The sequence below is a fragment of the Lissotriton helveticus genome, chromosome 12, assembly GCF_964261635.1.
Source record: "Lissotriton helveticus chromosome 12, aLisHel1.1, whole genome shotgun sequence".
In the NCBI taxonomy this organism is placed as follows: Eukaryota; Metazoa; Chordata; class Amphibia; order Caudata; family Salamandridae; genus Lissotriton; species Lissotriton helveticus.
Window position 1 is genome coordinate 657,850,677 of NC_136073.1, and position 12,678 is coordinate 657,863,354.

Below are 12,678 nucleotides of genomic sequence, written 5' to 3' on the forward strand. Positions count from 1 at the left end.
TGTTTCATGTGCCTCTAGCCTAGACAGATATATGCTTCTATATTCAGGTTTAATGAAAGTACGTGCGAAAAAGGGACTTAAAGTGCATGGCTATGTGCAGAGCACAGTGGTGGCTCACAGCCTAACGATTGGAAGGATGGTGTGGAAAGCGTAAAATCGCTGGGGGACAAAAGTCCTACAGTGCCACTTCACCTAAAGCCTGATGCACGCTTCCCGTTCCCCTTGCCCAGCATCCGCAACGCCTCCTAATGAGCTGAGGTGTGTACAGAAAAGAATTTGCATATTCCCAGACAGACGCATGGGAACTGTCCACCTTTTTGATTTTCTGTGCTTTGAGCAGAGACTCTGAAATTTGGGCCTGCTTCCCTCACCGGCCTGGTTCTTGTCCTCTTTCTTAGATTTTGAAAATACCTCTCAGGTCCTCACCCTCGCAATGACGGGGTCTTTGATGTGGTGCCACTTACCCCCAGAGAGCCATATTCTAACTTACTCTGGTTTCTCTTCAAAACGAAAAAATCTTTCGCCTTTTACTAAAGATTTCCGTGGAGAGGAACATTTACGAGTTTATTCAATTTTTTTAAGCCTTACCACAGGTGAGGCTGTTTATCGTGTGTTTAAAAGAAAAGCATTAGAAATTGAGGAATATCTGCAAGTTGTCTGATGCTGTTTTTTGGGGACATGAGCTTAGGTGTTTTATTCCTGAACTCTCTGCTTGCTCATTTGCATAGACAGAGTGCAGGAGAGGTGCATCATGGGAAAGAGCTTGTGCAGTGCATGAGATTGCTTTTCGTGACTATCTTGGAATTTCACGATAGCAGGCAGTATGTTTTCTCCTCTCTTAATATTCCTGCTGTCAGAGGCCAGACGTCACCCTCCTTTTTCAAGGTGGCACCTAGACTCACGCTGTGCTTTTCATAGGGCTTGCCCGTTATTTGTGCCCGTTGGAGGTGCCCCATAGAGGTTGGCCAATCCTGAGTCGGTGCCCTGAGAGGGTGGCCAATCCTGAGTCAGATTCCTCTCAGGTACACTTGAAGCGACACGCCAGTCCTGTTTCATGTGCCTCTAGCCTAGACAGATATATACTTCTATATTCAGGTTTAATGAAAGTACGTGCGAAAAAGGGACTTAAAGTGCATGGCTATGTGCAGAGCACAGTGGTGGCTCACAGCCTAACGATTGGAAGGATGGTGTGGAAAGCGTAAAATCGCTGGGGGACAAAAGTCCTACAGTGCCACTTCACCTAAAGCCTGATGCACGCTTCCCGTTCCCCTTGCCCAGCATCCGCAACGCCTCCTAATGAGCTGAGGTGTGTACAGAAAAGAATTTGCATATTCACAGACAGACGCATGGGAACTGTCCACCTTTTTGATTTTCTGTGCTTTGAGCAGAGACTCTGAAATTTGGGCCTGCTTCCCTCACCGGCCTGGTTCTTGTCCTCTTTCTTAGATTTTGAAAATACCTCTCAGGTCCTCACCCTCGTAATGACGGGGTCTTTGATGTGGTGCCACTTACCCCCAGAGAGCCATATTCTAACTTACTCTGGTTTCTCTTCAAAACGAAAAAATCTTTCGCCTTTTACTAAAGATTTCCGTGAAGAGGAACATTTACGAGTTTATTCAATTTTTTTAAGCCTTTCCACAGGTGAGGCTGTTTATTGTGTGTTTAAAAGAAAAGCATTAGAAATTGGGGAATATCTGCGAGTTGTCTGCTGCTGTTTTTTGGGGACATGAGCTTAGGTGTTTTATTCCTGAACTCCTCTGCTTGCTCATTTGCATAGACAGAGTGCAGGAGAGGTGCATCATGGGAAAGAGCTTGTGCAGTGCATGAGATTGCTTTTCGTGACTATCTTGGAATTTCATGATAGCAGGCAGTATGTTTTCTCCTCTCTTAATATTCCTGCTGTCAGAGGCCAGACGTCACCCTCCTTTTTCAAGGTGGCACCTAGACTCACGCTGTGCTTTTCATAGGGCTTGCCCGTTATTTGTGCCCGTTGGAGGTGCCCCATAGAGGTTGGCCAATCCTGAGTCGGTGCCCTGAGAGGGTGGCCAATCCTGAGTCAGATTCCTCTCAGGTACACTTGAAGCGGCACGCCAGTCCTGTTTCATGTGCCTCTAGCCTAGACAGATATATGCTTCTAAATTCAGGTTTAATGAAAGTACGTGCGAAAAAGGGACTTAAAGTGCATGGCTATGTGCAGAGCACAGTGGTGGCTCACAGCCTAACGATTGGAAGGATGGTGTGGAAAGCGTAAAATCGCTGGGGGACAAAAGTCCTACAGTGCCACTTCACCTAAAGCCTGATGCACGCTTCCCGTTCCCCTTGCCCAGCATCCGCAACGCCTCCTAATGAGCTGAGGTGTGTACAGAAAAGAATTTGCATATTCCCAGACAGACGCATGGGAACTGTCCACCTTTTTGATTTTCTGTGCTTTGAGCAGAGACTCTGAAATTTGGGCCTGCTTCCCTCACCGGCCTGGTTCTTGTCCTCTTTCTTAGATTTTGAAAATACCTCTCAGGTCCTCACCCTCGCAATGACGGGGTCTTTGATGTGGTGCCACTTACCCCCAAAGAGTCATATTCTAACTTACTCTGGTTTCTCTTCAAAACGAAAAATTTTTTCGCCTTTTACTAAAGATTTCCGTGGAGAGGAACATTTGCGAGTTTATTCAATTTTTTTAAGCCTTACCACAGGTGAGGCTCGTTATCGTGTGTTTAAAAGAAAAGCATTAGAAATTGAGGAATATCTGCGAGTTGTCTGATGCTGTTTTTTGGGGACATGAGCTTAGGTGTTTTATTCCTGAACTCTCTGCTTGCTCATTTGCATAGACAGAGTGCAGGAGAGGTGCATCATGGGAAAGAGCTTGTGCAGTGCATGAGATTGCTTTTCGTGACTATCTTGGAATTTCACGATAGCAGGCAGTATGTTTTCTCCTCTCTTAATATTCCTGCTGTCAGAGGCCAGACGTCACCCTCCTTTTTCAAGGTGGCACCTAGACTCACGCTGTGCTTTTCATAGGGCTTGCCCGTTATTTGTGCCCGTTGGAGGTGCCCCATAGAGGTTGGCCAATCCTGAGTCGGTGCCCTGAGAGGGTGGCCAATCCTGAGTCAGATTCCTCTCAGGTACACTTGAAGCGGCACGCCAGTCCTGTTTCATGTGCCTCTAGCCTAGACAGATATATACTTCTATATTCAGGTTTAATGAAAGTACGTGCGAAAAAGGGACTTAAAGTGCATGGCTATGTGCAGAGCACAGTGGTGGCTCACAGCCTAACGATTGGAAGGATGGTGTGGAAAGCGTAAAATCGCTGGGGGACAAAAGTCCTACAGTGCCACTTCACCTAAAGCCTGATGCACGCTTCCCGTTCCCCTTGCCCAGCATCCGCAACGCCTCCTAATGAGCTGAGGTGTGTACAGAAAAGAATTTGCATATTCACAGACAGACGCATGGGAACTGTCCACCTTTTTGATTTTCTGTGCTTTGAGCAGAGACTCTGAAATTTGGGCCTGCTTCCCTCACCGGCCTGGTTCTTGTCCTCTTTCTTAGATTTTGAAAATACCTCTCAGGTCCTCACCCTCGTAATGACGGGGTCTTTGATGTGGTGCCACTTACCCCCAGAGAGCCATATTCTAACTTACTCTGGTTTCTCTTCAAAACGAAAAAATCTTTCGCCTTTTACTAAAGATTTCCGTGAAGAGGAACATTTACGAGTTTATTCAATTTTTTTAAGCCTTTCCACAGGTGAGGCTGTTTATTGTGTGTTTAAAAGAAAAGCATTAGAAATTGGGGAATATCTGCGAGTTGTCTGCTGCTGTTTTTTGGGGACATGAGCTTAGGTGTTTTATTCCTGAACTCCTCTGCTTGCTCATTTGCATAGACAGAGTGCAGGAGAGGTGCATCATGGGAAAGAGCTTGTGCAGTGCATGAGATTGCTTTTCGTGACTATCTTGGAATTTCATGATAGCAGGCAGTATGTTTTCTCCTCTCTTAATATTCCTGCTGTCAGAGGCCAGACGTCACCCTCCTTTTTCAAGGTGGCACCTAGACTCACGCTGTGCTTTTCATAGGGCTTGCCCGTTATTTGTGCCCGTTGGAGGTGCCCCATAGAGGTTGGCCAATCCTGAGTCGGTGCCCTGAGAGGGTGGCCAATCCTGAGTCAGATTCCTCTCAGGTACACTTGAAGCGGCACGCCAGTCCTGTTTCATGTGCCTCTAGCCTAGACAGATATATGCTTCTAAATTCAGGTTTAATGAAAGTACGTGCGAAAAAGGGACTTAAAGTGCATGGCTATGTGCAGAGCACAGTGGTGGCTCACAGCCTAACGATTGGAAGGATGGTGTGGAAAGCGTAAAATCGCTGGGGGACAAAAGTCCTACAGTGCCACTTCACCTAAAGCCTGATGCACGCTTCCCGTTCCCCTTGCCCAGCATCCGCAACGCCTCCTAATGAGCTGAGGTGTGTACAGAAAAGAATTTGCATATTCACAGACAGACGCATGGGAACTGTCCACCTTTTTGATTTTCTGTGCTTTGAGCAGAGACTCTGAAATTTGGGCCTGCTTCCCTCACCGGCCTGGTTCTTGTCCTCTTTCTTAGATTTTGAAAATACCTCTCAGGTCCTCACCCTCGCAATGACGGGGTCTTTGATGTGGTGCCACTTACCCCCAGAGAGCCATATTCTAACTTACTCTGGTTTCTCTTCAAAACGAAAAAATCTTTCGCCTTTTACTAAAGATTTCCGTGGAGAGGAACATTTACGAGTTTATTCAATTTTTTTAAGCCTTACCACAGGTGAGGCTGTTTATCGTGTGTTTAAAAGAAAAGCATTAGAAATTGAGGAATATCTGCAAGTTGTCTGATGCTATTTTTTGGGGACATGAGCTTAGGTGTTTTATTCCTGAACTCTCTGCTTGCTCATTTGCATAGACAGAGTGCAGGAGAGGTGCATCATGGGAAAGAGCTTGTGCAGTGCATGAGATTGCTTTTCGTGACTATCTTGGAATTTCACGATAGCAGGCAGTATGTTTTCTCCTCTCTTAATATTCCTGCTGTCAGAGGCCAGACGTCACCCTCCTTTTTCAAGGTGGCACCTAGACTCACGCTGTGCTTTTCATAGGGCTTGCCCGTTATTTGTGCCCGTTGGAGGTGCCCCATAGAGGTTGGCCAATCCTGAGTCGGTGCCCTGAGAGGGTGGCCAATCCTGAGTCAGATTCCTCTCAGGTACACTTGAAGCGGCACGCCAGTCCTGTTTCATGTGCCTCTAGCCTAGACAGATATATGCTTCTATATTCAGGTTTAATGAAAGTACGTGCGAAAAAGGGACTTAAAGTGCATGGCTATGTGCAGAGCACAGTGGTGGCTCACAGCCTAACGATTGGAAGGATGGTGTGGAAAGCGTAAAATCGCTGGGGGACAAAAGTCCTACAGTGCCACTTCACCTAAAGCCTGATGCACGCTTCCCGTTCCCCTTGCCCAGCATCCGCAACGCCTCCTAATGAGCTGAGGTGTGTACAGAAAAGAATTTGCATATTCCCAGACAGACGCATGGGAACTGTCCACCTTTTTGATTTTCTGTGCTTTGAGCAGAGACTCTGAAATTTGGGCCTGCTTCCCTCACCGGCCTGGTTCTTGTCCTCTTTCTTAGATTTTGAAAATACCTCTCAGGTCCTCACCCTCGCAATGACGGGGTCTTTGATGTGGTGCCACTTACCCCCAGAGAGCCATATTCTAACTTACTCTGGTTTCTCTTCAAAACGAAAAAATCTTTCGCCTTTTACTAAAGATTTCCGTGGAGAGGAACATTTACGAGTTTATTCAATTTTTTTAAGCCTTACCACAGGTGAGGCTGTTTATCGTGTGTTTAAAAGAAAAGCATTAGAAATTGAGGAATATCTGCGAGTTGTCTGATGCTGTTTTTTGGGGACATGAGCTTAGGTGTTTTATTCCTGAACTCTCTGCTTGCTCATTTGCATAGACAGAGTGCAGGAGAGGTGCATCATGGGAAAGAGCTTGTGCAGTGCATGAGATTGCTTTTCGTGACTATCTTGGAATTTCACGATAGCAGGCAGTATGTTTTCTCCTCTCTTAATATTCCTGCTGTCAGAGGCCAGACGTCACCCTCCTTTTTCAAGGTGGCACCTAGACTCACGCTGTGCTTTTCATAGGGCTTGCCCGTTATTTGTGCCCGTTGGAGGTGCCCCATAGAGGTTGGCCAATCCTGAGTCGGTGCCCTGAGAGGGTGGCCAATCCTGAGTCAGATTCCTCTCAGGTACACTTGAAGCGGCACGCCAGTCCTGTTTCATGTGCCTCTAGCCTAGACAGATATATACTTCTATATTCAGGTTTAATGAAAGTACGTGCGAAAAAGGGACTTAAAGTGCATGGCTATGTGCAGAGCACAGTGGTGGCTCACAGCCTAACGATTGGAAGGATGGTGTGGAAAGCGTAAAATCGCTGGGGGACAAAAGTCCTACAGTGCCACTTCACCTAAAGCCTGATGCACGCTTCCCGTTCCCCTTGCCCAGCAGCCGCAATGCCTCCTAATGAGCTGAGGTGTGTACAGAAAAGAATTTGCATATTCCCAGACAGACGCATGGGAACTGTCCACCTTTTTGATTTTCTGTGCTTTGAGCAGAGACTCTGAAATTTGGGCCTGCTTCCCTCACCGGCCTGGTTCTTGTCCTCTTTCTTAGATTTTGAAAATACCTCTCAGGTCCTCACCCTCGCAATGACGGGGTCTTTGATGTGGTGCCACTTACCCCCAGAGAGCCATATTCTAACTTACTCTGGTTTCTCTTCAAAACGAAAAAATCTTTCGCCTTTTACTAAAGATTTCCGTGGAGAGGAACATTTACGAGTTTATTCAATTTTTTTAAGCCTTACCACAGGTGAGGCTGTTTATCGTGTGTTTAAAAGAAAAGCATTAGAAATTGAGGAATATCTGCAAGTTGTCTGATGCTGTTTTTTGGGGACATGAGCTTAGGTGTTTTATTCCTGAACTCTCTGCTTGCTCATTTGCATAGACAGAGTGCAGGAGAGGTGCATCATGGGAAAGAGCTTGTGCAGTGCATGAGATTGCTTTTCGTGACTATCTTGGAATTTCACGATAGCAGGCAGTATGTTTTCTCCTCTCTTAATATTCCTGCTGTCAGAGGCCAGACGTCACCCTCCTTTTTCAAGGTGGCACCTAGACTCACGCTGTGCTTTTCATAGGGCTTGCCCGTTATTTGTGCCCGTTGGAGGTGCCCCATAGAGGTTGGCCAATCCTGAGTCGGTGCCCTGAGAGGGTGGCCAATCCTGAGTCAGATTCCTCTCAGGTACACTTGAAGCGGCACGCCAGTCCTGTTTCATGTGCCTCTAGCCTAGACAGATATATACTTCTATATTCAGGTTTAATGAAAGTACGTGCGAAAAAGGGACTTAAAGTGCATGGCTATGTGCAGAGCACAGTGGTGGCTCACAGCCTAACGATTGGAAGGATGGTGTGGAAAGCGTAAAATCGCTGGGGGACAAAAGTCCTACAGTGCCACTTCACCTAAAGCCTGATGCACGCTTCCCGTTCCCCTTGCCCAGCATCCGCAACGCCTCCTAATGAGCTGAGGTGTGTACAGAAAAGAATTTGCATATTCACAGACAGACGCATGGGAACTGTCCACCTTTTTGATTTTCTGTGCTTTGAGCAGAGACTCTGAAATTTGGGCCTGCTTCCCTCACCGGCCTGGTTCTTGTCCTCTTTCTTAGATTTTGAAAATACCTCTCAGGTCCTCACCCTCGTAATGACGGAGTCTTTGATGTGGTGCCACTTACCCCCAGAGAGCCATATTCTAACTTACTCTGGTTTCTCTTCAAAACGAAAAAATCTTTCGCCTTTTACTAAAGATTTCCGTGAAGAGGAACATTTACGAGTTTATTCAATTTTTTTAAGCCTTTCCACAGGTGAGGCTGTTTATTGTGTGTTTAAAAGAAAAGCATTAGAAATTGGGGAATATCTGCGAGTTGTCTGCTGCTGTTTTTTGGGGACATGAGCTTAGGTGTTTTATTCCTGAACTCTCTGCTTGCTCATTTGCATAGACAGAGTGCAGGAGAGGTGCATCATGGGAAAGAGCTTGTGCAGTGCATGAGATTGCTTTTCGTGACTATCTTGGAATTTCACGATAGCAGGCAGTATGTTTTCTCCTCTCTTAATATTCCTGCTGTCAGAGGCCAGACGTCACCCTCCTTTTTCAAGGTGGCACCTAGACTCACGCTGTGCTTTTCATAGGGCTTGCCCGTTATTTGTGCCCGTTGGAGGTGCCCCATAGAGGTTGGCCAATCCTGAGTCGGTGCCCTGAGAGGGTGGCCAATCCTGAGTCAGATTCCTCTCAGGTACACTTGAAGCGGCACGCCAGTCCTGTTTCATGTGCCTCTAGCCTAGACAGATATATACTTCTATATTCAGGTTTAATGAAAGTACGTGCGAAAAAGGGACTTAAAGTGCATGGCTATGTGCAGAGCACAGTGGTGGCTCACAGCCTAACGATTGGAAGGATGGTGTGGAAAGCGTAAAATCGCTGGGGGACAAAAGTCCTACAGTGCCACTTCACCTAAAGCCTGATGCACGCTTCCCGTTCCCCTTGCCCAGCATCCGCAACGCCTCCTAATGAGCTGAGGTGTGTACAGAAAAGAATTTGCATATTCACAGACAGACGCATGGGAACTGTCCACCTTTTTGATTTTCTGTGCTTTGAGCAGAGACTCTGAAATTTGGGCCTGCTTCCCTCACCGGCCTGGTTCTTGTCCTCTTTCTTAGATTTTGAAAATACCTCTCAGGTCCTCACCCTCGTAATGACGGGGTCTTTGATGTGGTGCCACTTACCCCCAGAGAGCCATATTCTAACTTACTCTGGTTTCTCTTCAAAACGAAAAAATCTTTCGCCTTTTACTAAAGATTTCCGTGAAGAGGAACATTTACGAGTTTATTCAATTTTTTTAAGCCTTTCCACAGGTGAGGCTGTTTATTGTGTGTTTAAAAGAAAAGCATTAGAAATTGGGGAATATCTGCGAGTTGTCTGCTGCTGTTTTTTGGGGACATGAGCTTAGGTGTTTTACTCCTGAACTCCTCTGCTTGCTCATTTGCATAGACAGAGTGCAGGAGAGGTGCATCATGGGAAAGAGCTTGTGCAGTGCATGAGATTGCTTTTCGTGACTATCTTGGAATTTCATGATAGCAGGCAGTATGTTTTCTCCTCTCTTAATATTCCTGCTGTCAGAGGCCAGACGTCACCCTCCTTTTTCAAGGTGGCACCTAGACTCACGCTGTGCTTTTCATAGGGCTTGCCCGTTATTTGTGCCCGTTGGAGGTGCCCCATAGAGGTTGGCCAATCCTGAGTCGGTGCCCTGAGAGGGTGGCCAATCCTGAGTCAGATTCCTCTCAGGTACACTTGAAGCGGCACGCCAGTCCTGTTTCATGTGCCTCTAGCCTAGACAGATATATGCTTCTAAATTCAGGTTTAATGAAAGTACGTGCGAAAAAGGGACTTAAAGTGCATGGCTATGTGCAGAGCACAGTGGTGGCTCACAGCCTAACGATTGGAAGGATGGTGTGGAAAGCGTAAAATCGCTGGGGGACAAAAGTCCTACAGTGCCACTTCACCTAAAGCCTGATGCACGCTTCCCGTTCCCCTTGCCCAGCATCCGCAACGCCTCCTAATGAGCTGAGGTGTGTACAGAAAAGAATTTGCATATTCACAGACAGACGCATGGGAACTGTCCACCTTTTTGATTTTCTGTGCTTTGAGCAGAGACTCTGAAATTTGGGCCTGCTTCCCTCACCGGCCTGGTTCTTGTCCTCTTTCTTAGATTTTGAAAATACCTCTCAGGTCCTCACCCTCGCAATGACGGGGTCTTTGATGTGGTGCCACTTACCCCCAGAGAGCCATATTCTAACTTACTCTGGTTTCTCTTCAAAACGAAAAAATCTTTCGCCTTTTACTAAAGATTTCCGTGGAGAGGAACATTTACGAGTTTATTCAATTTTTTTAAGCCTTACCACAGGTGAGGCTGTTTATCGTGTGTTTAAAAGAAAAGCATTAGAAATTGAGGAATATCTGCAAGTTGTCTGATGCTGTTTTTTGGGGACATGAGCTTAGGTGTTTTATTCCTGAACTCTCTGCTTGCTCATTTGCATAGACAGAGTGCAGGAGAGGTGCATCATGGGAAAGAGCTTGTGCAGTGCATGAGATTGCTTTTCGTGACTATCTTGGAATTTCACGATAGCAGGCAGTATGTTTTCTCCTCTCTTAATATTCCTGCTGTCAGAGGCCAGACGTCACCCTCCTTTTTCAAGGTGGCACCTAGACTCACGCTGTGCTTTTCATAGGGCTTGCCCGTTATTTGTGCCCGTTGGAGGTGCCCCATAGAGGTTGGCCAATCCTGAGTCGGTGCCCTGAGAGGGTGGCCAATCCTGAGTCAGATTCCTCTCAGGTACACTTGAAGCGGCACGCCAGTCCTGTTTCATGTGCCTCTAGCCTAGACAGATATATGCTTCTATATTCAGGTTTAATGAAAGTACGTGCGAAAAAGGGACTTAAAGTGCATGGCTATGTGCAGAGCACAGTGGTGGCTCACAGCCTAACGATTGGAAGGATGGTGTGGAAAGCGTAAAATCGCTGGGGGACAAAAGTCCTACAGTGCCACTTCACCTAAAGCCTGATGCACGCTTCCCGTTCCCCTTGCCCAGCATCCGCAACGCCTCCTAATGAGCTGAGGTGTGTACAGAAAAGAATTTGCATATTCCCAGACAGACGCATGGGAACTGTCCACCTTTTTGATTTTCTGTGCTTTGAGCAGAGACTCTGAAATTTGGGCCTGCTTCCCTCACCGGCCTGGTTCTTGTCCTCTTTCTTAGATTTTGAAAATACCTCTCAGGTCCTCACCCTCGCAATGACGGGGTCTTTGATGTGGTGCCACTTACCCCCAGAGAGCCATATTCTAACTTACTCTGGTTTCTCTTCAAAACGAAAAAATCTTTCGCCTTTTACTAAAGATTTCCGTGGAGAGGAACATTTACGAGTTTATTCAATTTTTTTAAGCCTTACCACAGGTGAGGCTGTTTATCGTGTGTTTAAAAGAAAAGCATTAGAAATTGAGGAATATCTGCGAGTTGTCTGATGCTGTTTTTTGGGGACATGAGCTTAGGTGTTTTATTCCTGAACTCTCTGCTTGCTCATTTGCATAGACAGAGTGCAGGAGAGGTGCATCATGGGAAAGAGCTTGTGCAGTGCATGAGATTGCTTTTCGTGACTATCTTGGAATTTCACGATAGCAGGCAGTATGTTTTCTCCTCTCTTAATATTCCTGCTGTCAGAGGCCAGACGTCACCCTCCTTTTTCAAGGTGGCACCTAGACTCACGCTGTGCTTTTCATAGGGCTTGCCCGTTATTTGTGCCCGTTGGAGGTGCCCCATAGAGGTTGGCCAATCCTGAGTCGGTGCCCTGAGAGGGTGGCCAATCCTGAGTCAGATTCCTCTCAGGTACACTTGAAGCGGCACGCCAGTCCTGTTTCATGTGCCTCTAGCCTAGACAGATATATACTTCTATATTCAGGTTTAATGAAAGTACGTGCGAAAAAGGGACTTAAAGTGCATGGCTATGTGCAGAGCACAGTGGTGGCTCACAGCCTAACGATTGGAAGGATGGTGTGGAAAGCGTAAAATCGCTGGGGGACAAAAGTCCTACAGTGCCACTTCACCTAAAGCCTGATGCACGCTTCCCGTTCCCCTTGCCCAGCAGCCGCAATGCCTCCTAATGAGCTGAGGTGTGTACAGAAAAGAATTTGCATATTCCCAGACAGACGCATGGGAACTGTCCACCTTTTTGATTTTCTGTGCTTTGAGCAGAGACTCTGAAATTTGGGCCTGCTTCCCTCACCGGCCTGGTTCTTGTCCTCTTTCTTAGATTTTGAAAATACCTCTCAGGTCCTCACCCTCGCAATGACGGGGTCTTTGATGTGGTGCCACTTACCCCCAGAGAGCCATATTCTAACTTACTCTGGTTTCTCTTCAAAACGAAAAAATCTTTCGCCTTTTACTAAAGATTTCCGTGGAGAGGAACATTTACGAGTTTATTCAATTTTTTTAAGCCTTACCACAGGTGAGGCTGTTTATCGTGTGTTTAAAAGAAAAGCATTAGAAATTGAGGAATATCTGCAAGTTGTCTGATGCTGTTTTTTGGGGACATGAGCTTAGGTGTTTTATTCCTGAACTCTCTGCTTGCTCATTTGCATAGACAGAGTGCAGGAGAGGTGCATCATGGGAAAGAGCTTGTGCAGTGCATGAGATTGCTTTTCGTGACTATCTTGGAATTTCACGATAGCAGGCAGTATGTTTTCTCCTCTCTTAATATTCCTGCTGTCAGAGGCCAGACGTCACCCTCCTTTTTCAAGGTGGCACCTAGACTCACGCTGTGCTTTTCATAGGGCTTGCCCGTTATTTGTGCCCGTTGGAGGTGCCCCATAGAGGTTGGCCAATCCTGAGTCGGTGCCCTGAGAGGGTGGCCAATCCTGAGTCAGATTCCTCTCAGGTACACTTGAAGCGGCACGCCAGTCCTGTTTCATGTGCCTCTAGCCTAGACAGATATATACTTCTATATTCAGGTTTAATGAAAGTACGTGCGAAAAAGGGACTTAAAGTGCATGGCTATGTGCA

General features: G+C 46.6%; 12 non-coding genes across 12 annotated transcripts; all 12 read left to right on the plus strand.

The window, feature by feature from the left end:
* The first annotated feature begins 486 nt into the window (after positions 1 to 486).
* Positions 487 to 601, plus strand: LOC144801560 (U5 spliceosomal RNA). Its single transcript, XR_013605366.1, has one exon. It is a non-coding gene; the product is annotated as a U5 spliceosomal RNA (small nuclear RNA).
* Positions 602 to 1,534: 933 nt separating this feature from the next.
* On the plus strand, positions 1,535 to 1,649 carry LOC144800380 (U5 spliceosomal RNA). Its single transcript, XR_013604288.1, has one exon. It is a non-coding gene; the product is annotated as a U5 spliceosomal RNA (small nuclear RNA).
* A 934-nt stretch (positions 1,650 to 2,583) lies between these two features.
* Positions 2,584 to 2,698, plus strand: LOC144800914 (U5 spliceosomal RNA). The gene has a single exon (XR_013604793.1). It is a non-coding gene; the product is annotated as a U5 spliceosomal RNA (small nuclear RNA).
* A 933-nt stretch (positions 2,699 to 3,631) lies between these two features.
* Positions 3,632 to 3,746, plus strand: LOC144800381 (U5 spliceosomal RNA). Its single transcript, XR_013604289.1, has one exon. It is a non-coding gene; the product is annotated as a U5 spliceosomal RNA (small nuclear RNA).
* Positions 3,747 to 4,680: 934 nt separating this feature from the next.
* LOC144801561 (U5 spliceosomal RNA) lies at positions 4,681 to 4,795 on the plus strand. Its single transcript, XR_013605367.1, has one exon. It is a non-coding gene; the product is annotated as a U5 spliceosomal RNA (small nuclear RNA).
* Positions 4,796 to 5,728: 933 nt separating this feature from the next.
* Positions 5,729 to 5,843, plus strand: LOC144801563 (U5 spliceosomal RNA). The gene has a single exon (XR_013605368.1). It is a non-coding gene; the product is annotated as a U5 spliceosomal RNA (small nuclear RNA).
* A 933-nt stretch (positions 5,844 to 6,776) lies between these two features.
* On the plus strand, positions 6,777 to 6,891 carry LOC144801564 (U5 spliceosomal RNA). The gene has a single exon (XR_013605369.1). It is a non-coding gene; the product is annotated as a U5 spliceosomal RNA (small nuclear RNA).
* Positions 6,892 to 7,824: 933 nt separating this feature from the next.
* Positions 7,825 to 7,939, plus strand: LOC144800382 (U5 spliceosomal RNA). Its single transcript, XR_013604290.1, has one exon. It is a non-coding gene; the product is annotated as a U5 spliceosomal RNA (small nuclear RNA).
* Positions 7,940 to 8,872: 933 nt separating this feature from the next.
* Positions 8,873 to 8,987, plus strand: LOC144800383 (U5 spliceosomal RNA). The gene has a single exon (XR_013604291.1). It is a non-coding gene; the product is annotated as a U5 spliceosomal RNA (small nuclear RNA).
* A 934-nt stretch (positions 8,988 to 9,921) lies between these two features.
* On the plus strand, positions 9,922 to 10,036 carry LOC144801565 (U5 spliceosomal RNA). The gene has a single exon (XR_013605370.1). It is a non-coding gene; the product is annotated as a U5 spliceosomal RNA (small nuclear RNA).
* Positions 10,037 to 10,969: 933 nt separating this feature from the next.
* LOC144801566 (U5 spliceosomal RNA) lies at positions 10,970 to 11,084 on the plus strand. Its single transcript, XR_013605371.1, has one exon. It is a non-coding gene; the product is annotated as a U5 spliceosomal RNA (small nuclear RNA).
* A 933-nt stretch (positions 11,085 to 12,017) lies between these two features.
* On the plus strand, positions 12,018 to 12,132 carry LOC144801568 (U5 spliceosomal RNA). The gene has a single exon (XR_013605373.1). It is a non-coding gene; the product is annotated as a U5 spliceosomal RNA (small nuclear RNA).
* The last annotated feature ends 546 nt before the right edge of the window (positions 12,133 to 12,678 follow it).